Raw genomic sequence first — 23169 nt, 5'->3', positions numbered from 1 at the left:
GCCAGTATTGTTCAACATCTTTATTAATGACCTAGATGAGGGGATGGATTGCACCTTCAGCAAATTTGCAGATTACACTAAGCTAGGGGGACAGGTAGATATGTTGGAGGGTAGGGACAGGGTCCTGTGTAACCTAGACAAATTTAGAGGATTGGGCCCAAAGAAATTTGACAGTGTTCATCAAGGAGAAGTGCCAAGTCCTGCACTTGGGATGGAAGAATCCCAAGCATTTTACAGGCTGGGGACCAAGTGACTAAGTAGCATTGCAGCAGAAAAGGACCTGGGGATAATAGTGGATGAGAGGCTGGATGTAAGTCAATGGTGTGCCCTTGTAGAAAAGAAGGCTAACAGCATACTGGGGTCTATTAGGAGGTGTATATCCAGCAAATCTAGAGAGGTTATTATTCCCCTGTACTCGGTACTGGTGAGGCTACATCTGCAGCATTGTGTCCAGTTCTGGGCCCTGTTACAGAAAGGATGTGGACACATTGGAGCGGGTTCAGTGGACAGCAATGAAAATTACTAAGGGGCTGGAGAACATGATGTATGAGGAAAGGCTGAGAGATTTGGGCTTATTTAGTTTGCAGAAGAGAAGACTGAGTGGTGATTTGATAGCAGCCTTCAATTTGCTGAAGGGGGGGCTCTAAAGAGGATGGAGAGAGACTGTTCTCAGTGGTGACAGATGGCAGAAGATGGGGCAATGGTCTGAAGTTAGAGTGAGAGAAATATAGGTTGGATATTAGGAAAAACTATTTTACCAGGCGGGTGGTGAAGCACTGGAATGTGACATTGAGAGTGGTGGTGAAATCTCCATCCCTAGCGTGTTTTAAGTCCTGACTTGACAGTCATGGCTGGAATGATTTAGTTGGGGTTGATCCTGCTTTAGAAAGGGGGCTGGACTAGATGACCTCCTGAGGTTCCTTCCACCTTAGAATTCTATGGTTCTAAACTTGCTGTTTGCCAGGAATAACGTCATGTCTCTAGGTATTCAAATCGTGCCGTGGGTGCTGTGCAGTCACATTGAAAGGTAGTGTTTAGCCCTTCCTAGGGCCTTGCTTGCTTTGTCTTCTAATTCCTCTTGGTATTTTTTCCCCTCTCTCTGCCTCTGCTCATGATTCAGGTGGAACATAGAAATTCCATACAACAGGCTGGATTCTGGTATCTGTTACGCTTCTGAAACAAAGTAACTTGTCAGCGCAAGAGGAGTTCCTCTGTACTTCTATTGGTGCCACTCTGACCAGTATCTGCCCCAGTGAAGGCAGTCTTAGGTGAAATCTCAATACTGCAGTAAGGCCAGAAGGGAGGAACCGCTGTTTTACTCTGTCTTCTTTTCACATATTCCTTCTATGAGACACTTGATTCATCTGACTGACATGACCATAATCTCTCAAGATGCCACATCCCAATTTCCCAGCATTATTCCCTTATAAGGAGAACTATTGACTTTCCATTGTTGCTTAACTGTTATACATATATTTTTAAATAGCCTATTTGTATTTCACAGTGTTGCAAACAGAGAAAGCCAAAATTATGGGAAGTTAAGGAGCAAAAAGTCTCTTTCACTGAATCCCCCCTTCAGTATTGCTCTCCTGGGGTATAGCTTTTCGACTACTCTTAATGCAACTAAAATTAAATACAGCCTGCTCTTGAAGGTAACAAATGGATTTTAGAGGTCTGAAATTGTGGTAGTAATGATACTTTTCATGTTTCCTAATTAGCAATGGATGTGACGTTCTTGTTGCAAAAACATTTTACTGACAAAATTAAAAATTTTGCATTAAAAAATTAAATTGGTTCTTTGTATCAATTCTTCTTTCTCCTTATTCTCCCTCTCATCCCAATTTAGCTGACAGAGCTAGATTGCAGAAACATTCTAATTCTTATCAACTGATGATTGTAAAATCTTAATTTTTGCATAAATTCCATAGCCACCAATGTTAACATTATAAATATGTGCACTGCAGATAAAATGAGAAGTGCTTGTTCTCATACTTGTTAATGCATCAGTGAAAATCCTTCTCTTGTTGTTACACTGGAAGTGAAGTTTCTCTAACAGTGTGCATCTCTCAGAACCCAGTGAACAGGGAAGTTTGGGAGGGAGAGGAGGAAATCCCCCTGCTAAATAAATAAGGTGCGAGTACTAATTTTGTGCTGAGTGATGTTGCTTGACGTTTTGTTTACATTTCCTTCAGTTTCAGGTGATTTCAGTTACTGTGTCAGTTGGAATTGTGTGTCTGGGAATGTTTGAGCCTTTGTTCCTTTGATCAAATTTGTCATCCCATCCATAAAAAAAGGAACTTAAGGACAACCCAGGAAACTTAGAGGCCAGTTAGTTTAACTTCTGTGCCAGAAAAGATAATGGAGCAAATAATTAAGAAATTCATTTGCAAACACCTGGAAGGTAACTAGATAATGACTAGTGTTTTTTTTTTTTTGTGCCAGTACTCACCGGTGCCGAGTGGCAGCACCTCGGCAGCACCAGCCAGGGGACTGGCTGTGGGGAGGGAGTGGGGAGCCAGCTGAGTACCCCCACTTTTTTTTAACCAAAAAAGGAACGGGTGATAAGGAACAGGGAAGCATGGATTAATCAAGAGCCAATAGCTGTCTTCGATAGGATAACAAATCTCATGGATAAGGGGGGAGCAGGAGACACGGTATACCTAGACTTCAGTAAACCATTTGATAACATGACCTATGTAGCAATACTTGGGCAGGTACAACACAGAGGGCGCTACTATAAGGTGGGGTTGTACATGGTTTGATAACCAGTCTCAGTGACTCGTTATTAATGGTTCATTATCTTGATGGAAGGACATAACAAACGGGGTTCTGCAGGGGTCAGTTTTGGGACTAGTTCTGTTCCAGATCTTCATCAACAATTTAAATAATGGCATATGGAATATGCTTATAAAGTTTGTGGCTATCAACCTGGGAGGAGTTGCCAGTATTTTGGAGGTTAGGCTTACAATTCAAAATGATCTGGAAAAATTGAAGAAATGATGTAAGATCAGTAGGATGAAATTCAATAAGGAGAAATGCCAAGTACTCCACTTAAGAAAGAACAATCAGTTTCACACATACAAAATGTGAAGTGATTGTCTTGGGAGGAATACTGCAGAAAGGGATATTGGGGATCCCAGTGGACCACAACCTAAATATGAGTCAACAGTGTAACACTGTTGCTCTGCCCCGCCCCCCCCGCAAAAAAAGGCAAGCAAATATGATTCTGGGATATATTAACAGGAATGTTATAACCAAGCCATGAGAAGTAATTCTTCAGCTCGACTCTGCACTGATTAGGCCTCAATTGGACTGTTGTATTCAGTTCTAGGTGCCACCTTTCAAGAAAGATGTAGAGAAACTGGGGAAGGTGTGGAGAAGAGCAACAAAATGATTAAAGGTCTAGAAAACATGAGCTATGAGGGAAGACAGAAAGAATTGGTGTTGGTTTAGTTTGGAAAAGAGAACACAGAGGGAATATAACAGCTTTCAAGTAAAGAAAATGTTGCAAGGAGGAGGGAGAACAAATATTCTTATAAGCCTCTGATGACAGGAAAAGGAGCAATGGGTTTAAATTGCAACATGGAAGGTTTAGGTTGAACATTAGGAAAAATTTTCCGTCAGAAATAAGGTGCCTTGGGAGGTTGTGGATTCTGTATGATTGGAGATTTGTAAGAGCAGTTTAGAAAGACGTCTCTCAGGGATGATCTAGATGGTGCTTGGTCGTACCATGAGCATATGGAATTGGAGTCGGTGACCTGTCAAGATCCTTTCCAGTTCTAGTGTTCTATGAAGAAATGGCAAAAGACCCACTGAATAAAGGGGAGTGGAACTGGACTCCTTTTAGCATCCGTTCATTTTTCACTAGTCTGTCTCTTTTTGCCTCTCAAGGATTTTCTGTGCACCTGGCAAATAACTGAAATGAAACTTTTTTGCAACTGTGTGTTTAAAGAAGCAACCAGAACACAGCACTAATGTATTTACTGGGAGGGAGGGACTAATCCCGTTAGGTGCAGAGTGCTCTCAGCCTCATTGAGCTTGCTCAGCACTGCATAGGGTGGGACCTATTTTAGCCCAGGTGCTGATACTGCCCTTAGCAATGTAGCATCTGAGCATCTCCAGTAATAACAGCCTCTCATGGGTGCTGTGAGGAGATAAAGAATTATTATTATGCCCCCTACCCCATATTTCCAGGTATAAAATCAGGGGGTTGTTATGTGTTTTGCAAATACATAAAACTGCTTCTTTGTTGCCCACTGTCAAGGTTTTACCTGTGTTGCACCATATGTGGTAGTGGATTTTTTGTTTTGTTGTGTTTTGTTTTTTGTTTGTTTTTTTTCTTTTCATTTTTTTTCTTGTGTCTTAAAGATGCAGCTGCTGGTGTCAATTGATAGGCTGAATCAAGTTGCTTGCCCTTGTGGCTGTAGAGAAACCCTTGGAAATGTGAAGTGAGGTTTAAAGGGTCAGAAGTAAGGAGTCAGAACCACCCCAAATCTTAAGAATTGTAACACATCTCACAATTTGGGAGGATGGCACAGTGCATTAGTGGGGATTTTTGGCCACATGGCATTAGCAATACTTGCTGTAAGCAATGCCAGGGAATGCATGCGCTGCTTCTGGAATTCTGCTCTACAGCGGTCAGTGTGCCCACACTATGCTGGATTCCTGGCCTCAATGTCTCCATCACAGTGGTATTCTGTCCAACCCTTTGTCCAGGTGGTGTGTTACTCAACATGAAGGAGGTTCACCCTCTCTCTGGGCTCCCCCAAACGCTGGGCACCTTGTACGCCATGGAATGTGCCTTGGCTCTTCTTTATTAAGGATCCATGTGTAGTTATATTCTGCACAGTTGCTGCCTAGCCTGTGAGCTAAATATCACTTCTGTGCCTGGAAGCCAGCATCCCTGTGATGTTGTGAATCTCTGCAGATTAGATAAGATGCATACCTTTAAGATATTGTTTTTATAAACTGCCCCCAGTGAACCAGAAGAATAGCGGTACCCAAGATATTCCTTTTGCAGATCAAAATGCAATATGGAAGCAAGTAATTGAAGGGATGCTTTCCATAATCCTTTGTGTTTGACTCTGGGGAGGTAACAAATGCAATGCTGAGAATTAGATAGTCAGGGCAGTTTAAAAAAAAAATTACGTTCTCAGCTGGTGTAAATGGGCTGATCACCACAGTGTTACAAGAGTTTGAGCCACAATAACAATTATCAGCTGCTGTTTTCAGAGATTAGTGAATTTTTCAGCCATTGGCTTACTCTAGATGGGATTATACTAAACTGCACCTTTGTAAAAATTCCAGGAATTGAAAAGGATGAGAGAAAAGGTTTTACCCCACTGGGTGGATGGGACTGAAATGAGAAGCCAGTCTTCAAATATCTTTGAACTTAGGGATCGTCTGCATTCAGATTCTAACTCAGTTCCAGTGTTCCCCTTAAACTGAGCTCTTGGGTAGCTGCCCAGGAAGGATTCAGGTGCTGACCAGCTGCATAGCAGAGTGTCCACAGCCACCCACAGTGAGAAGCCTGTGTTTCTATGGGTGGTGCACATCCACATGTGACTTGGTGCAGATGAAAACATTTATTCTGCCTATAGATTGAAAAAAAATAGAGGGAACACCGTTCGAGTCCAACGATCTTGAAAAGCAGCAAATGCAAAGCCCACAGGCTGGGCCTGTTTCCATCTCAGTCCCAATAACAATCAATGAAGTGATGAATATGTCTTACTGGGTCATGAGCAGCATCTCCCCTAAGACACGGCATAGAGTCAGTCCCACAGACTATGGGTATGTCTTCACTGAGAGATGTAATTTTCAGCTCAGGGAGAACTACCCATGCTAGCTGTGACTGAGCCAACAGACAAAGTGGCAGAGTCACAGATGCACAAGTAGAACAACATGCTAGAGCACAGTCCCATGTGAAATGCCAGACAGGCCCTCAGGGCAGCTATCCCTTCCCACTGCTGTGGCCCTGTGTTTTTCAGTATTCTAGCTCAATCAAAGTTAGCACGAGGTACATCTAGCCAAGCTCCCAGTTACCTGTCTATCTCCAGGGTAGCTGTGTGTGTGTGTGTGTGTGAGAGAGAGAGATTGTGTTTGCTAAAAGAGCCATTTTAATGGCACTGAGCACTTCCTATAGTCAATTGAAAACTGGCCAGGATTTTCAAAAACAATTAGTGGTTTTGAGCACCTTGATTTTTGGTGCCCATCTGGGGGCCTCATTGCAGAGCCAGATTTACAGAAAGCACTAAGCAGCCTCTTCCTCCACTGAAAATCAGACTCCTTTAAGGGGTCTCAGCTTGGGCACCCACAGCTGGTAATCACTTCTTAAAGCCTTGGCTTAAAAGATTTTTGTTTTTCCTTTACATCTGCATCCATGCTGTTTGCAGAGGTTGGAACAGATTTCAGCTGCAGCGACGGGTCTGTCAAGCCAAATCAGTTTCTGCATCTGTTCCTTCCCCTGTTAATAGCATCAGGCTGGAGATGTAAACTAAAAATGAGGCGGAAAATGTTTGGTTTGTATCAACCTGATGTGCCTTGCTCATCTTTCAGTAGCTTACTGCCATACAATGGAACTCTCCTTGCGCAACACTCAAAAGTGGCTTCTGACACCTTCACAGAAAGACAGAACCTGTGTGAACAGTAAGCTGAAAATTTTAAAGGGCTTTGCACTTCAGAGCAGAAATTTTTTCTGAGCTTATCTTGCTATTATGTCTATTTTACTGCTGTTTTTTTTTTTTTTTTACAGGCTTGACCTGTAAATTTCACAGATGCTCAGGAACTAGTAATATGCCTTGGGCCTGATTTTTCAGAGATGCATGTTTGCAACTCCTGCTGAAATCACTGTGAGCTTAAGGTCCTCAGCACCTCTGGGAAACAGGCTTTCTATCTGTCCAGTCCTGCTATAAACACTTCATCTTACATGACAGATTTTATTGCCATCATATCAAAACAGACAGGCAAAAATGATTGAATTAGATTTGAAGTTTGTCACGAGATAAGACTGCATCTAGCCAGTGAAGGTATAACAAGTTGCCAGTGGATAAACTGCTGAAAGTAAGAGAAACAATGAGGGTAATTAATCATTGGAAGGGTCAGGAACATGGTGGATTCCTCACCAGTGGAAGTCTTGGAGACCGAACGACTTGTTTTTAAAGTCATCACTAAGCCAGAAGAGAGAGAAGTTTGACTGAATCAGATTCTGTGTTATGGAAGTAATCTGTTTAGCTGTTCATAATGGTCCCTCTCTGGCCTTAAAAATATGTGTATTGTTCAGGAACTTTCAAATGATCATTTGTATTTAAAGATGTGAAACTGAAATTTATTTAATTGAATTTGCTGCTTAAAAATCTGTCATCGCACCATGGAATGGAAACAATGCCATGTGGCCAAACACACACCATGAACTGAGAATAGTCAGAACAACAAGGAGTCCTGTGGCACCTTATGGACGAACAGCTATTTTGGAGCATTAGCTTTCGCGGGCAAAGACCCGCTTTGTCAGATGCATTTGACGAAGCGGGTCTTTGCCCACGAAAGCTTATGCTCCAAAATAGCTGTTAGTCCGTAAGGTGCCACAGGACTTTTTGTTGTTTTCGAAGATACAGACTAACACGGCTACCTCTCTGATACTTGAGAATAGTCAATAATTTTTCCCCAGTGGTTAGTAATGGTGGGTGCCCCAGTCAATGGGCTTTGAAGAAAACAGGTTTGTAGGCAGCAGATGCTCTGTACTCTTCGAAAATCAGGCATCTTTGCCAGGTGTCAAATCCGGATATGCCAATTCTGAATCATCCATAGTCACTGTCTGCTTCTGAAACCCTTGGTCAGAGTCACTGTGAGCAATCCATAAACTTCCCAAAGTCTGGAAATTATTTATCATGTTTTGGGTAAATAGTGGATGCATTTATAGAGATCAGAATCACTTCAGAAATTAATTTTGAGGTGGGGGCAGGGGAGAGGCATTCAAGTAGGGGTCTGGGGAAAGATTTTTCAAAAGGCACAAAGTCCTATCTTTAGAAGTGGCATAAGAACTTCTGTCACTGAAGTGCATTGAAAATTTTAACCCAATCTTTACAACTTCTAGGCCCTCTTCTGTCCAGTCTCTAAGCCAAATTCATTATTTTCTGAGGTGTAATGATGGTGTGTTGGGGGAAGAGATTAAACACTCTTCTTTTAAATTCTGTATTTCTCATTTTCTGGTTTCTAGGCAAATCTAGCAACAATCATCATAGCTAATTTGTGATTAAAGCATAGACCATTATTATTTTTAATACAGCTGCATCTAGGACCTCAGCCAAGATCCGGGCCCCATTGTGCCAGGAACTTCCATTTCTCTGCCTGCCTATCTGTCTAGCTTGTAGGTATATTATATGACCTCTTTCCCCCCACCCCACCATCACATATGAGTACCTCACTTTTTAATATTTATCTTCACAGTACTCTACCTTGTGAGGTGGGGAATACAATCACCTCATATATAGGTAGGGAGCTGAGGCTAAGTGAGTTGCCCAAGGTTACACAGAGTCTTACAGAGCAGGTAATTAAGCCAGAGTTTCCAGAACTCTACCACAGGATAACCCTTTCTCTACTTCTGTTGAGAGAGTGCTCTCTTCAACATCTCAGTAAGAAAGGCTGAACAGAAACAGAGGTCACGTGATTTGTCCAAGGTCACACAACTGGTAAGTGGCTGAACTGGAAGTAGAAATTGTTGTCCCCAGTCCACAACCTTCTGCATTTGGCCAGGCTGACCCTTGAAACGTGAGCTATTGGCAAACACTGATTTGACTTACAACCAGATCACTGAAGCATTAGGTCTCAGCAAGAATAGATTTCCACTCAGTCACTCTATTAAGTCTTTGTGCTGGGAGTCAGCAGTTTTTCTAGTCCACAGGCAAAGATGAGTGTTTCTCTGCATATTTATATGATGTTAATTTGTTGCTTGTCAGAATTCTAAGGGGAACTGGCTCTGAGGCTGAGTTGTGGATGTTTAGTTTGAATCATGACTATTAAACTTCATTGTGCTTTGAACAAATGCAGAATGAGCATTTGTGAAAGGGTGAGATTTATGCGGCTCTTCGTGACACATTGATGGGCCCTGGCATGTGGTGTGTTGGGAAGTAAGGTCAGTGTGCATTTCTGGGTGAAATTCAGGGTCTGTTTTCTGTCTCTTGATTCCTAAACCTTGTGCACAGTGAGTTTAATATATTCCCTCCCATTCTAATCCTTCCTATGGTGAGGTCAAAGGTTAATTTCCCATTTATTTGAATGGTGCAGGGCCTAGAAACAGGCATTTTCTACTTAGATGTCACAAACATGCCTCAAGAGGTCATGTACACCTTTCTTTCCCCATACTGCTGCTAGGTGGGAATGGGAGCCCAGCTCAATGCAAGGGGAGCCAGTGTGTGCAAAAGGGGGGCACTGAGATGGAAAGGGTTGAGAACTGATCTGCAGTAAGCAGGCTGCCCTGTTACCTCTCATGACCCATAAGGGGGCCTTGTTGATTTCTATTTCTTTAGACTGCTTTTATCCCCCTCTCGATTTTTAGTGCAGCGTCTGCTGGTGGAGTGTTACCCAATTGACCACCAGCATGTGTGGGTCATATTTTCATGAGCATGTGCCATCCAGCTGGCTGAATTGTTTTGCTATGGTTGAAAAATACCTCTTTATTTAGTGACAAGTATCAGAGAGGTAGCTGTGTTAGTCTGTATCTTCGAGAACAACAAGAAGTCCTGTGGCACCTTATAGACTAACAGACATTTTGGAGCATAAACTTTCGTGGGCAAAGACCCACTTCATCAGATGCATGAGTGGGGTGTGTGTGTTCAGAGAAGTATTTAAAGAGGGGGGTCCCAGTAAAAGGGAGGGACAGAGCTGACAAGGTATATTCAGTCAGGGTGGAAATGACTCATTTTCAGTAGTATACATTAAGAAAGGAGAAAACAAGTCATCAGTCAGGGGGGACTGTGGTCCACTGTCAGATTCTAATGTGGAGGTGTGAACATCCAGAGCAGAGAAGTTGCTTTTGTAAGGGGCCAGCCACTCCCAGTCTGTTTAATCCTTGGTTGATGGAGTCAAATTTGCAAATAAACTGCAAAGATTTCTCTCTCCATTTTATTTTTGAAAATTTTGTTGTAGGACTGCTACTTTTAAATCTGTTACTGAGTGTCCAGAAAGATTGAAGTGTTCTCCTACAGGTTTTTGTATGTTACTGTTTCTGACATCTGATTCATGTCCATTTATTCTTTTACGTAGACACTGCCCAGTTTGGCCAATGTAAATTGAAGTGGGGCATTGCTGACACATGATAGTATATATTATATTAGTAGATGTGCAGGTAAAGGAGCCCCTGATGGTATAGTTGATGTTAGGTCCTGTGATGATGTCACAGGTGTAGATATGTGAGCAGAGTTGGCAACGAGGTTTGTTGCAGAGCTTGGTTCCAGGTTGAGTTAGTGTTGTTGTCTATAGTTGCTGGTGAGAATTTGTTTAAGGTTGGCAGGCTGTCTGTAGGCGAGGACAGGCCTGCCTCCCAACGTCTGTGAGAGTGAAGGATCGTTGTCCAGGATGGGTTGCAGATCACTGATGATGTGTTGGAGAGGCTTTAGCTGGGGGCTGCATGTGATGGCCAGTGATGGTCTCATATTTTCCTTGAGAGGCCTGTCTTGTAGCAGGTGGCTTCTGGGTACCCGTCTGGCTCTGTCAATCTGTTTCCTCATTTCCTTAGATGAGTATTGTAGTTTGAGGAAAGCTTGGTAAAGGTCTTCTCAATGTTTGTCTCTGACGGATCAGAGCAAATGCGGTTGTACCTTAGCGCCTGGCTGTATACAATGGATCACGTTGTGTGCCCTGGATGGAAGCTGGAGGCGTGTAGATCAGCATAGCGGTCCGTGGATTTTCAGTATAGGGTGGTATTTGTGACCATCATTTATCTGCACAGTAGTGTCCAGGAAGTGGATCTCCTGTATTGACTGGTCCAGGTTTAGGTTGATGGTGGGGTGGAAACTGTTGAAATCATGGTGGAACTCTTCAAGAGCTTCCTTCCCATGGGTCCAGACAATGAAGTGGTCATCAATGTAGCGTACGTAGAGGAGGGGCACTAGGGGACGAGAACTGAGGAAGTGTTGTTCCAGGTCAGCCATAAAAATGTTGGCATACTGTGAGGCCATGTGAGTGCCCATAGCAGTGCCACTGATTTGAAGGTATAGATTGACTTCAAATCTGAAATAGCTGTGGGTGAGGACAAGTCACAAAGCTCCACCAGCATTTGTGCCTTGGTCTCATCAGAGATGATGTTTCGAACAGCTTGGAGTCCATCTTCATGCGGGATATAGGTGTAATGGGCCTGTCCATTCATGGTGGCCAGGATGGTGTTTCCAAAGGATTGTAGTTTCCTGAGGAAGTTTGTGGTATCTCAAAGAAAGCTGGGGGTGCTGGTAGCATAGGGTCTAAGTAGAGAGTCCGCATACCCAGGCAGTCCTGTGGTGGGAGTTGCCAGTGCCTGAGACGCTGGGTGACTGGGATTCACAGGTTTATGGATCTTGGGTAACAGGTAGACTAAACCTGGTTTGGGTTCAAGGGGTGTGTCTGTGTAGATTTGTTCCTGTGTTTACATCAGGAAGGTCTAGAGCAGATGCTGTAGTTTCTTTGTATATTTGTCAGTGGGCTCCTCAGACAGAGGCCTGTAGAACATGGTATTGGAGAGTTGCCTGGAAGCCTCCTTTTGGTAGTCGGTCCTATTCATGACGACAACAGCGCCTCCCTTGTCAGCCTCTTGGATGACAATGTCAGAGTTGTTTCTGAGGCTGTTTGATGGTGTTGCATTCCGCATGGCTGAGGTTATGGGGTAAGCGATGCCACTTTTCCACTATTTCTCCCTGTGCACGCGGGCAGAAGCATTCTATGTATAGGTCCAGTCTGTCATTTTGACCATCAGGGAGTCCATGAGGAATTCTTTTTCTTGTACTGTAGGTGGGAGGGTACCTGTTGGTAAGTGCACTGTTCAGTGTCATGTTGGAAGTATTTCTTGAGTTGGAGACAGAGAAAGTAGGGTTTCATATCACCACAGAACTGTATCAAGTTTGTGGGGGTGGTGGGCAGAAAGAGAGTCCCCGAGAGAGATCCGCTCTGAAATAAGCTTCTTGGTGTATATAAAGACACCTGAAGGGTGGTGCATGGTTTTAAATATATTTTTCTAACATTATATTTTGCCTATCCTGAGCTCAAAGGAAGGCAGAGGATATATAGAGAGAGGTGCAAACACTAAGGAAATTCTTTTTCATGAAGAATATTTTGGATATGGTGGTGATGGTCAGAAGTATAAAACTCTGAAATAGCGTATTGATGAATCAAAAGCCAAACTCTCAGCTCCTGCATTAGTATGGGTTAGTGGGCATCCCCGGAAGGTCAGGACAAGAGGTTGAAGTTGGCTTATGGTTAGCTCGTGTATCGTTACTTTTGCCCTATAATAGATGTAGATTAAACTCTGGACCCTCTGAGTATTTGGCATTTTGTCTGGTCATGGTGAGGAATCAGGACCGTGCTAGGAACATTTTTCCAGTTTTGAGCAGAAAGGCTATAAAGGGAGATGGGGAAGTGAGCAGGTTGATCAGTCAAGTGTGTTCTAAAGTCACAGTTTTTCTGAGTTTTGCCTTGTGCCCCATGCTCTCCTTTTCTATGCAAATTTCATACTCTGCCTCAGCCTGGAGTAGTTCCATTGCTCTGCTTGTGTGTTGAGGGTACCCTTCCCCTCCTATGCTATGCTTCTCCTTTCTGTTTCGATTGTAAGCTATTTGGAGGAAGGACTGACTAGCTCTCAGTGCTCTGTATAGCAGCTAGGGGACAAGGTTCTTGGTTTGGTCCCAGGGTGCACTGCCATCATATGTTTATCAATAATAACAGGGACTCATATATATTTTTGCCCCACAGTCAGATTCAGTCAATTACAGTAACTTACCCTGGTGATGATGTAGGTATTATCCTCAGCACGTGTTGGTGTCAGCTCCCCATCCTTGTAATTAACATTCTGCTATTTTTTAATGTACGTACCCAATGTTGTCCACATAAGAAAAGGCAATTTGCATTATAAAACAGCAGTGTCTGTTCTGATTAAGAACAACATTCCTCCCCAATACTGTTTCCATGAATATTTAAATTAATTAAACCCAGCAAAGATTTCATTTCACCCTGATGACTTATAAATGTGTCGTCTTATGTCTGTGTAAATGAGTGAAACGCGACAGATGCAGCTTTTAATATACCTAATTAGTAAAATGATATATATACTGAGAGATAGGGGAATGCATTAGTACCTTTAGAAGCCTTCCATGTCTGAGCTATTTGTAGCTAGCTTGTGGCTTTAAAAGTGGTGTTTGTGTGTTGGTTTTTTCTTTTATCTGCTTTACCATTAAATTCATTTAGACTCTACTTTGATGTAAAAGCCCTCAGTTCAGAGGGAATTGTGTTAATAGAACAATGCAATACATTACAAAGAAAATCTGACACACTTCATGAAAGGTATATTAGAGTAGTCCTGAGAACAGAACAGGTTATAAAGCCCCATGTCTTCAATGGGGTACAAAATATCATGCAGACAGCAGCGATCTGTAACTCTGCTCAAATGTTCTTTAAGAGGAATGTGTAAGGGAAAATCGGAGAGAGACCAGATGTACTTGAGGGCGCCATTGTACCCAGAACTCAGTATCCACAAACAGCAGGAGGGGAGGAAAGATACTTGTGTATTTTACTGGGGGAGCACTTCCTGTTGTAATGAACTGGACAGAATCAGAGTTGCCCTTCTGTGTCCTGGGCCCTGTTCTGCTGATTAGGCCCTGATTCAGGAAAGGCCTTAAGCATGTGCATCAATTTCATTGGTTCTAGATTTTTTTTCATGCACTGAGTTTTATGCCTGTTAAAGACGGAGCTGGCAAACTGGGTAATTTACACCTGTAGGCCAAGCCTGCCTGAGGCGTAAGTGGCTAGGTGTAAGGGTTTTTGAGCACCTGACTGGAGAAACCTTGACAGTGCTACATATGCGTGTTGTGCAAATCAGCTCTTTGAGTCTGAAATTTGTTGCCCCAAAACTGGTGTTGGCACAGTAACTAGTTGCTTTTGAAAATCTTGTCTCTGCTCTTTGATTTTCATTAAATGAACAAAAGCCTCAGGTGCCTGCTACCTCAAAAAGCCCGGCCACAGCTACCCAGTTCAGGATCAGATGGATGTCCCTTACGACAGAGGTAGCCTACTGAAGTCAAAAGGACCACCATTCTGAAGTTACTCAGTGAGTAGGATTACAGGAGCCCCCCACAGAGATCAAGGTCCCATTGTGCTGAGCATTATATGTAGACATGGTAGAAGACCTGTCTTTTCCCTGAAGAGCTTTACACTTCAAATAAATAAGACTCACAGAGGAAGGATAATTATCCCCATTTTGTTGATGGTGACCCAGGACATGTTTTAAGTGCTGAGTGCTAGGATATATCCAAAGGAGAGCAGGGAATTGAACCTTGATCTCAGAAGCTCCCTGGTCACCCAGTTTATGTGCTCAGCCTGCGTAGGGCACCAGAGTTCATCAGGATGCCCCTGCCCTGGTGGATGCAATAGCCACGAGATCATTCTTCCTCCCTTTAGAAGCTTTGCTTAGCTTGTATGGTGTTTCCTTTGATGGCCTTTATCCAAGGGACAGCAATTCACTCTGACTAGGGGAATTCTCAGCCTCAGGACTGTGTTTGCCCAAGGGAGGATTAGTAAGGATTGCAGGATTAAATGGCTCTTTGCATGCTCAAATGTGTGATGTGGGCCAGCAATAAAAATCTGTGTTGTGTGTGTTTGCCACAAATTCCAGCACTAAAAATTATATCTTTGTACTTGGATCTTGGGTATACATACAGAGTAATTGAGTCATACACAAAATAGGAGAACTGGGCAGGAGAATCATCCTGTTATGCTCTCAATTCACCCATGTTCTCAGGCTGTAATACCATGGGGGTTTCACTTCTGTGAAACATTATGCGGGTGGGGGGCGAGGTGCAATTCTGTCTGAAGCTGGTTTGTCTCGATTCAATTTAAATCCAGCTAAGTGTGTTAAATTGACATGAAAGGATTTGAGTCAAGTGTTACAGAATAAGCTGTGGATGTGCTGCAGTTCTGATTTTTTTTTTAATGACTCCCTAATGGAATAAAGTACGCGAGGGATAAAACTAGGTGGGTCGGTGACATGAAGGTGATGAGATACAGAGTTATCTAACCCCTGTATCCCCTGCAGTGTGACAGCTAGAACTGGGGCACCCTGTTCGAGAGATGCTCACATCTGATAGGTGACCCCCTGGAGAAAGCACTGAAGGGAGTCAGGAGAGCAATTTTCTGTTCACAACTGAAATCAGGAGATCTGCAATCCTCCCAGCCTCGCACAGCTGCAACTGAATTGACTGTATGACATGGGGCAAGCTGTTTGATCCCTCATTTCCCCACTGGTAACATACCCTTACCCCTTCTTCAAACCCTGCTGTCACCAACACCTCTCAACGGTTTGGGGGCCTTGCAGGTCAGCTTCCCAGCGAGGGAGGAAATCAGCAATGCATTCTAGAATTTTAGCAACTCAAGCCCAGTGCACCTGTGCTAAGCTAGCGTAAGGCTTCATCTACACTACCAGACACATATGAATTTAAAACAGTTAGCTCAATTGTACCAAGTGACCGTCTTCACTGTAAATACGATTAGCTCAATTTAGGGAGCACTAATATCACCATCATAACATGGTTGAAACCAGCTGGGTGTAGCCTCAAGTTTAAATGTAGAAGCTCAAACGAAGGCTGGTGAGGAAATGCTGTGTCTTTAAGTCGAATTCTTTAGCCTCCAGAGGCTGAATGGTGCTGCTGAACCTGGCTGCCAGCTCCCCACCATTTGTGGGAGCCAGGAAACTGACTGGAGCAGCTGCCCTTGGCTCTGGGATCTCCACCGCTTGTGAGAGCTGGGAAACTGACCAGCCCACCAGTGCTGGTCAGTTTCCTGGCTCTCTGTGGTAGGGGCTCCCATCTCCCCCATGCTGCAGGGACCCAGGAACCAGGCAGCAGGGTGAGCGCTGCAAGTGGCAGGGGTGCAGCAGGGCCTGGAGGGAGGGTACAGAATGTGGGGCTGAGGGAACTGTGGGATAGGTTCCCACAATGAACTGCTGCAACAGTCGATGTTTGGCCATTCAGTGTGACAGCACTAACTTGACATTGTGTGGACTTTGTGGCAAAGTGAGGCTACTCAAAACTGATTTTACAAAACCCAGCTTTATAAAATCAAATTTAATAAAAATTGAATTTATCTGGTAGTCTGACCACACTCCAGAAGAACAGTGAGGATGCACAGAGAGACTTGATGAGCAGCACAGACTGCTTGGATTTGCAGTGATTGAATTTGCTGCTGGTACAATCCCTGGTGCATTGCCACCTGGAACTTCAGTTGACGTTTATGACCACCAACCTTTGACTGGAGAGCTAGCTCATGTTTAAAGCTGCACCACTTAACTCTAGCTAGAGTTTTCTTTGCGTGGATGGGAGTCGTTAGGGGGTAACTCTTGTACTAGAACTCAGGCAAACTGTGCTGTGAACATTCACTCAGAAGTGTAACTTGCTTTATTTACACACGTGCCAGTGATGGAAAAGAGGCAATGGGAACAGCGGGTGGGTAGGAATGGGAATGGGTGACCAGCTAAGGATCTGATGATTCCCTATGCCATTTATTGTCTCTGGGGCACCTAGCATTGGCCACTGTCAGAAGACAATACACTGGATGAGGTGGACCTTTGGTATGACCCAGTAGAGCCATTTTTATGTTGAGTAATCTCATCTTCCCAGGAATTGTGTCCACATGAAGAGAGTAAACTCTATACCTGTTGCAACTTCCCTCAGAGAACAACTGTACAATTAAACTAAAAATAAAACAGCATTTTTTCATACTCAAAATTAGCTTGCACATTAAGAAAAATAGAAATTCCAAAACTCTGGTAACGACACCATTGTGGATGCCTGCCAGAATACCTAAATACCTCAGAAATGTCCTGTGGGATTGTAGCTCCTTTTGTATTTGTAAAGTGCTTTGAGATCCTGCGATGGAAGAGTGAATGATTGTCGTCACATTTACAGGTTATTGCAATAAAATAAATTACTGTAGTTTGAAGTGACTTTCTCATTGTTTAAATAACAGAGAGAGAGAAATGCTAATGTGATTGACATTTTTTTCACACCCAGTTTTTAAGGTTTTTTTTTTGTTTTGTTTTGTTTTTTGCTGACCACACTGAAGAATCAGGTCAGTTAAGGACGTACGTAGTAGTGCACCCAAAATCACTGGTCACTTTCACAGATCTCGGTGCATGTCATAATCAGCCTCACTTCTTTGGTTTTGGTTGGGGATGTGTGAAATAGAAAGTGAAAATAAAACTGTTTCGTTTAAAAAAATTCACAGTTACCTTGAACAGCAGCCTCGCAAAGGGTGCTACAAAAGAAAAACGTCAGGAGGAGCTCGACATTGAACAGATGCTAGCACTAACCTACCATATTTTACCTTGCTGTGAATTCCAGTCCCCAGAGTGGTAACATAGACTTACTAACCCCTCTCAGTTTATCTAGATATACATTTTTCTGTTGACGGTGATTATTGAGCTGGTAGTTCCTATTATTATTGAAGGTCTGTCCTAGATGTTCCAGGAAAGATAAACCTTAAACTCCTATGGATTTTGTGCTAATATTAAACAAATAATTAAGATTATTCATTCAGAAAATGAATCTTTTAAGAAGCATTATCATATTTCTTTTTGTATGATCACTTCTGATGGATTCCACACTGGAGGTTTGTAATTTTTGCTTTAGTCTGATAATCTCAACGTATGTCTACTTATATGTTTTAATGTGTATTCTGTGTTGATGGGGCACTGGAAAGGTGAACAAATTAGGGTATTAGAAGCATTCAATGCTCTGTATGCTTCAGGAGTGAATTGAAGTGTTCTTGATAAAAAAGAAAAAAAGAGTAAAGTTAGGAGAAAGATAGAATAAAAAGAAAAGTGTATGCGGGGGCGAGGAGGAATCTTTGTGCTACCAGGCCCTGAATCAGCACCACCCTTCATCTGAGGCTTTAAATGTGCTGCATAAGGACTGACTTTGGCGCAGTCAATTTTATTATCACCGTGGCAGATCCCCAAGGGAAGTAGCTACCTTGCAGATCAAGCATCAGATCACTCTTCAGCTGTGTGCTTAAAATGGTCCAGCTGGGTGTTCAGTTTATGTCAGTCAACGGAGATGTGGGATGTGACACACAATCTTTCGGTTACCCTACAATCACCCAGACCTTAAATATTGAGTCTGTTCTGGTCTGGCTATGGTTTGAAGAAGTCGGTCTGTCCCACGAAAGCTCCCCTAATAAACCATTTTGCTAGTCTTTAAAGTGCTACTTGACTGCTTTTTGTCCAGACATAAACTGTTAGAATTCCTAGATGAGTGAGGCAGGTAGGCATGCATCTGGAAGTGTAGTTATCCCCCAAGAGGGGTTTAAAAACATCTTTTGCTTTGGATTTTTTCCGACTTCCATTTGGGCCTGTTACTTTGGAAGGGGTATGGATTTTCTGTTACTTGGCTACAGCCATGGTAGAGGGAAATGGACAGCAGGAGGAGCCAGAGATGAAGACACCCTTGGAGTAACCTATGCTGACAAAGTGCCTACACTACAATCCACTGCTGTGGAGTGACAAAATAGCTGACCTTTTCTGGTAGCTGTGCCGATAGTGAGAATATTTACTCCTGCCTCTGTTAAGTCATGGTAATGTTTGCACTCAAGATGATCATGAGTCCAAGAATGTAAAGGTAGTTAATGCATTGTAATGTCAGAACTTTCTCTATAGAAAACATTTGGAATTATTTGGACTCTCATTAAAAATTACAATCTACATACTAATAATTGGCTCTATTCCACCCCCAGATCACTGAAATTTGAAAGGTATTTTGTAAGGTTTGACTCCTCGTCAGTGAGATCTTGGATGCTGATCGTTAGGGGAATAGGAACAAGTTCTCACATCACAGGAAATGACAAAGTCCTATAGATTCTACCAGGATTCCATGGAACTCTGTCTGGGGTCTACAGAACTTCCTCCTGAAAAAAAAAAAGCCTGTAGGGCCAAATTCTCAGCTGATGTAAATCATCATAATTCCATTGATTTCAATGCAGCTAAGCTGATTTATACCAATGGACAATATGGCTCATAAAATGAAATAGAGGATGAGAATTTTTGTGTAGCTTTTTCTAAACTTGCACTTAATCTATATAGGAATGCTCAAAACTTCTACAGATGTATGATTACTTTCTATTAAATCCTATAGGGCCCTTCCATAAAGTCACATAACTTGCTAGAATGCCTTGTAAGACATATGGCAAAATTTCATGGTTTAAATGTCATATTCAGCAAGACTTAATGTAGCATATCTGCCTGCTATGAGGCATTACTTCATAGCACAAGAATGGTGGTTGGGGGTAATTGCAAAGGAAATGTTACACTGTGAACATCTTTCTGCTAATTTGATTACATGTATCTTGTAACAACACTCAGACCCATTGCAGTCTACTGAATATTGCAAATTAGCACGTTAAGTGGATAAACATTACCAAAAATAAAGAACAGGAATATTACATTATAAAATACATTTTGATTATTTGTTTTGACAAGTGTAGCTTAATTTTCATCAAAGGGTAATGTCCTCCAGCCTCTACTCACATAAGCAGCCTCGTTGCCTTGAGGGGATTATTCAGCAGTCTGCTCTGCTTCCCACTGAAGAGGTGCTTTTGTCTGTCTGTGTTGGTGTTGGAAACTAAGTCTGGACACCCTGTGTGAAGCAAGCAGGTGGATTTATTACGCATAGCTGGCAGACTGCCACATCACCTGTGAGGACTCAGTGAAGTACTATCTAGCACAGTGGTTCCCAAACTTTTCGGCACCCAGGCCCCCTTTTGATTTTTGAGAAACCCGAACCCCCCCGACCCCCAGCCTCTTCTTTACCATCATCCAACCCCCTTTTAACAAGAAATTCAATTAAATCCAAGCCCCGCACTGCCAGGGCCAGTTGCCTGCCCACCAGCCACCAGGGCCCTGTGCTACCCAGGCCAGCCACCCACCCCTAGCCACCTGCCCGAGCCCCATGCTGCCACAGCCAGACGGCAACCCACCCGCTGCCCAAGGCCCATGCTGCGGTGGCCAGCTGCCCAAGCCCCATGCTTCTGGGGACCAGCCGCCTGCCAGCCTGAGCCTTGTAATGCCAGGGCCAGCCACCCAAGCCTCAGGAGCCCCACAAGCCTGCCACCCAAGCCTCACGAGCTCCCCACCTGATCCTCTCCCCTCCCCTTTCCCAAAGTCAGGCACCAGCAGCCTCCCACTCTCACCCCATCCCCCTCCCCCGAGCCAGGCACCACCAGGCCCCTGTCTAACCCCAGCATAAGAACATAAGAATGGCCATACTGGGTCAGACCAAAGGTCCATCCAGCCCAGTATCCCGTCTGCCGACAGTGGCCAATGCCGGGTGCCCCAGAGAAGGAGAACAGAAGACAATGATCAAGCGATTTATCTCCTGCCATCCATCTCCTGCCCTTGTTCTGAAGGCTAGGGTACTATACTTTACCCCTGGCTAATAGCCATTTATGGACCTAACCTGCAAAAATTTATCGAGCTCTTTTTTAAACCCTAATAAAGTCCTGGCCTTCACAGCCTCCTCCGGCAAGGAGTTCCACAGGTTGACTGTGCGCTGTGTGAAGAAAAATTTCCTTTTATTAGTTTTGAACCTACTACTCATCAATTTCATTTGGTGTCCCCTAGTTCTTGTATTATGGGAAAAGGTAAATAATTTTTCTATATTCACTTTCTCCACACCATTCATGATTTTATATACCTCCATCATATGGCCCCTCAATCGCCTCTTTTCCAGACTGAAAAGTCCCAGTCTCTCCAGCCTCTCCCCATATGGGACCCGTTCCAAACCCCTAATCATCTTGGTCGCCCTTTTCTGAACCACTCTCCTTCCCTTCCATCCCCAACCCTCATTCCCTCACCTTTGCAGGAGGCAGCTAGCTCCACATGGGTCTTTGCTTTCTGCCTGCTTTTTATAGGAGCTGCGTCTGGTCACCTATGTAACATGGCAGGGGCTGAGAGCCGGCAGCAAAGGCCAGCTTTTCTTTGTGTGGGGAAATAATTGGGGGGGTGGTGCTGGGTTGCCTCATGCCTCCCCCTGGAATTTCTTCATGCCCCCAGTTTGGGAAACCAGGGTCTAGCAATTAGTTACAATTGATTATATCAGATGTCAATGGGTGGAGAGAAGCAACTAGATAAGCATGAGTAGCAAGATGAAATGAGCGCAATAAGCCAATAATTTAATAGGTTACACAAATGAATCAGCCCATAGCTCATGTAACATTTATCTAGTACATAGATACTACTACTTAGGTTCTTCGTTTAAACAATGCATGCATGGAATTCCAATCATGAGGTCAAGGGAGTGATGGTGATACTTTCCAGATAGGTGCAATCCAGTGATGCCTATATAGGGATTTAAAGCAAAAGCAGCAAAGGCAAATGGCAAGTATACTGAGTTTGTTATACTCTGTTGTACTTTGTTTATATCGCTAAGAGTCCAGGTTGACAACAGTGGGAGGTGTTTGGAGGCGGGGGGAGAGAGAGAGAGAAAATGTTCTTCTAGCCTAGTTCTGAGACCTTGAATGTAGCTGCTGCTGTGGTAGTTATCTTTCTCTGACTTAAAGGCACTGTTTCTGTCTGTGGCCTTGTTGGGGCCTGTAATGTATGATAAAGGGCAGAGACAGCAGATTTTCACTAACACTGACTGCCTATGAACCATGGTACATGTTATGAGCTAGTTAGGCCTCATACCAAACTATGAAATTTAGGAATGATGAAAAGGGGTCTTAATACAAACCATAACATGCATTGGAAAATTTTACCCTACAGTTAACAAGCATGCGGGCAGCCAAGGAGTTAGTAGAGACAGCTTGTATGAGTCACTTTGCAGATGGGGTCATGGAGTTCATGCTCTGGTCTCAAATGAGCAACATCAGGTCTCTGATAGGCAATGCCTCCTCTATGTTCTGCTGCACCAGGGGTTAGAGATGGGGCAATTCAAAGGTGCAAGAGTGAGTCTGTCTCAACTTTAGGGGTCTCTCCACAGCTGTTGCATGGCTCTCCCTGAAGGAGTAGCCTGCAGTCATTTGCTCTTGGGTTGGACATTTATCCAAAGCCCACTAACATCAATAGAAAGACTTCCACTTCAAGGTGCTTTGGCTCAGATGTTTACCTCTGTTGTGTTCACTTTGGGTAAAATTAGCCCTAAGAGTTAACTCTGATAAAGGCTTCTGACCAAACATAGTGCATATATAAGGAACTGTTCCTTTTATGGACCAGACAGTGATCACCAACTCATTTCCCATCATACTGGTGTCCACATCATGAACCCACCCCACCATCTTCACAGAAGAGCCTAGACAGAACTGAGGGAGGCTCAACTGCCCCTGTTCGCAGCTACCAGTTTTCTCCTACAGGCTGGTAACACATGTAAGCCAGAAAAGACCATCAGAACCATCTAGTTTGGTGTCTGCCTAGAGCATGAGTTTGTTGAGGAAACTTGTTCAGCCTCTGCCATGGCTCTGCTTATTCTTCACCCACTGAGAGCTGTTCAGAGGCACACGTGGGACTTGGGCACCTGTCTCCCAATGGCTTCAAACATGGTTTGGGTGTCTAAATCCTCAAAGCTTCCAGCCTCCGTGTCTTGGGCTTATGTGATGGGCATACCGACCCCACACCAGAGAGCAATGGGCAAAGGAGCAGCTCTGGGCCTAGGCCTCCTGGTCCACCCACACCTCATAGCCCCTGTACAAGCTGAAGGCAGAGCTTTAATAAGTGGGTGGAGCGGCTCAGGGAAGGTCTGGGAGAGGAAGGAAACTGAGCTTTGATGGGAAAGTGACTCATAGGACTGTGCAAACCCAGAGAGGCAGGGGACTGAGGGCAGGTCAGACCTGATGAGAGAGATTACTCTGGGATAGGAAGTGGTCTGGAGAGGCAGTGGGCTTAGCATCCCAGCATGGTGAGTGTAGCTGCCTACCAGGTGGCCCTGGACCATAGCCTGGGGGAAAGAGCAGGCC

The 23169-nt window shown here is 43.7% G+C and overlaps 1 long non-coding RNA gene across 1 annotated transcript in view; it reads right to left on the bottom strand.

Moving 5' to 3' along the window:
- LOC142004206 (uncharacterized) overlaps nucleotides 1-23169 on the bottom strand; it is a 41474-nt gene that overhangs the window by 5760 nt on the left and 12545 nt on the right. The window contains exon 3 of the long non-coding RNA XR_012642947.1: nucleotides 19748-19856. This is a non-coding gene — a long non-coding RNA (uncharacterized LOC142004206). The remainder of the gene's footprint in view (nucleotides 1-19747; nucleotides 19857-23169) is intronic.

The sequence above is a fragment of the Carettochelys insculpta genome, chromosome 31 (genome assembly GCF_033958435.1).
Source record: "Carettochelys insculpta isolate YL-2023 chromosome 31, ASM3395843v1, whole genome shotgun sequence".
NCBI classification, from domain to species: Eukaryota; Metazoa; Chordata; order Testudines; family Carettochelyidae; genus Carettochelys; species Carettochelys insculpta.
Note: the sequence above shows the minus strand (reverse complement) of the source record. Positions and strands in the feature narration are given on the sequence as shown.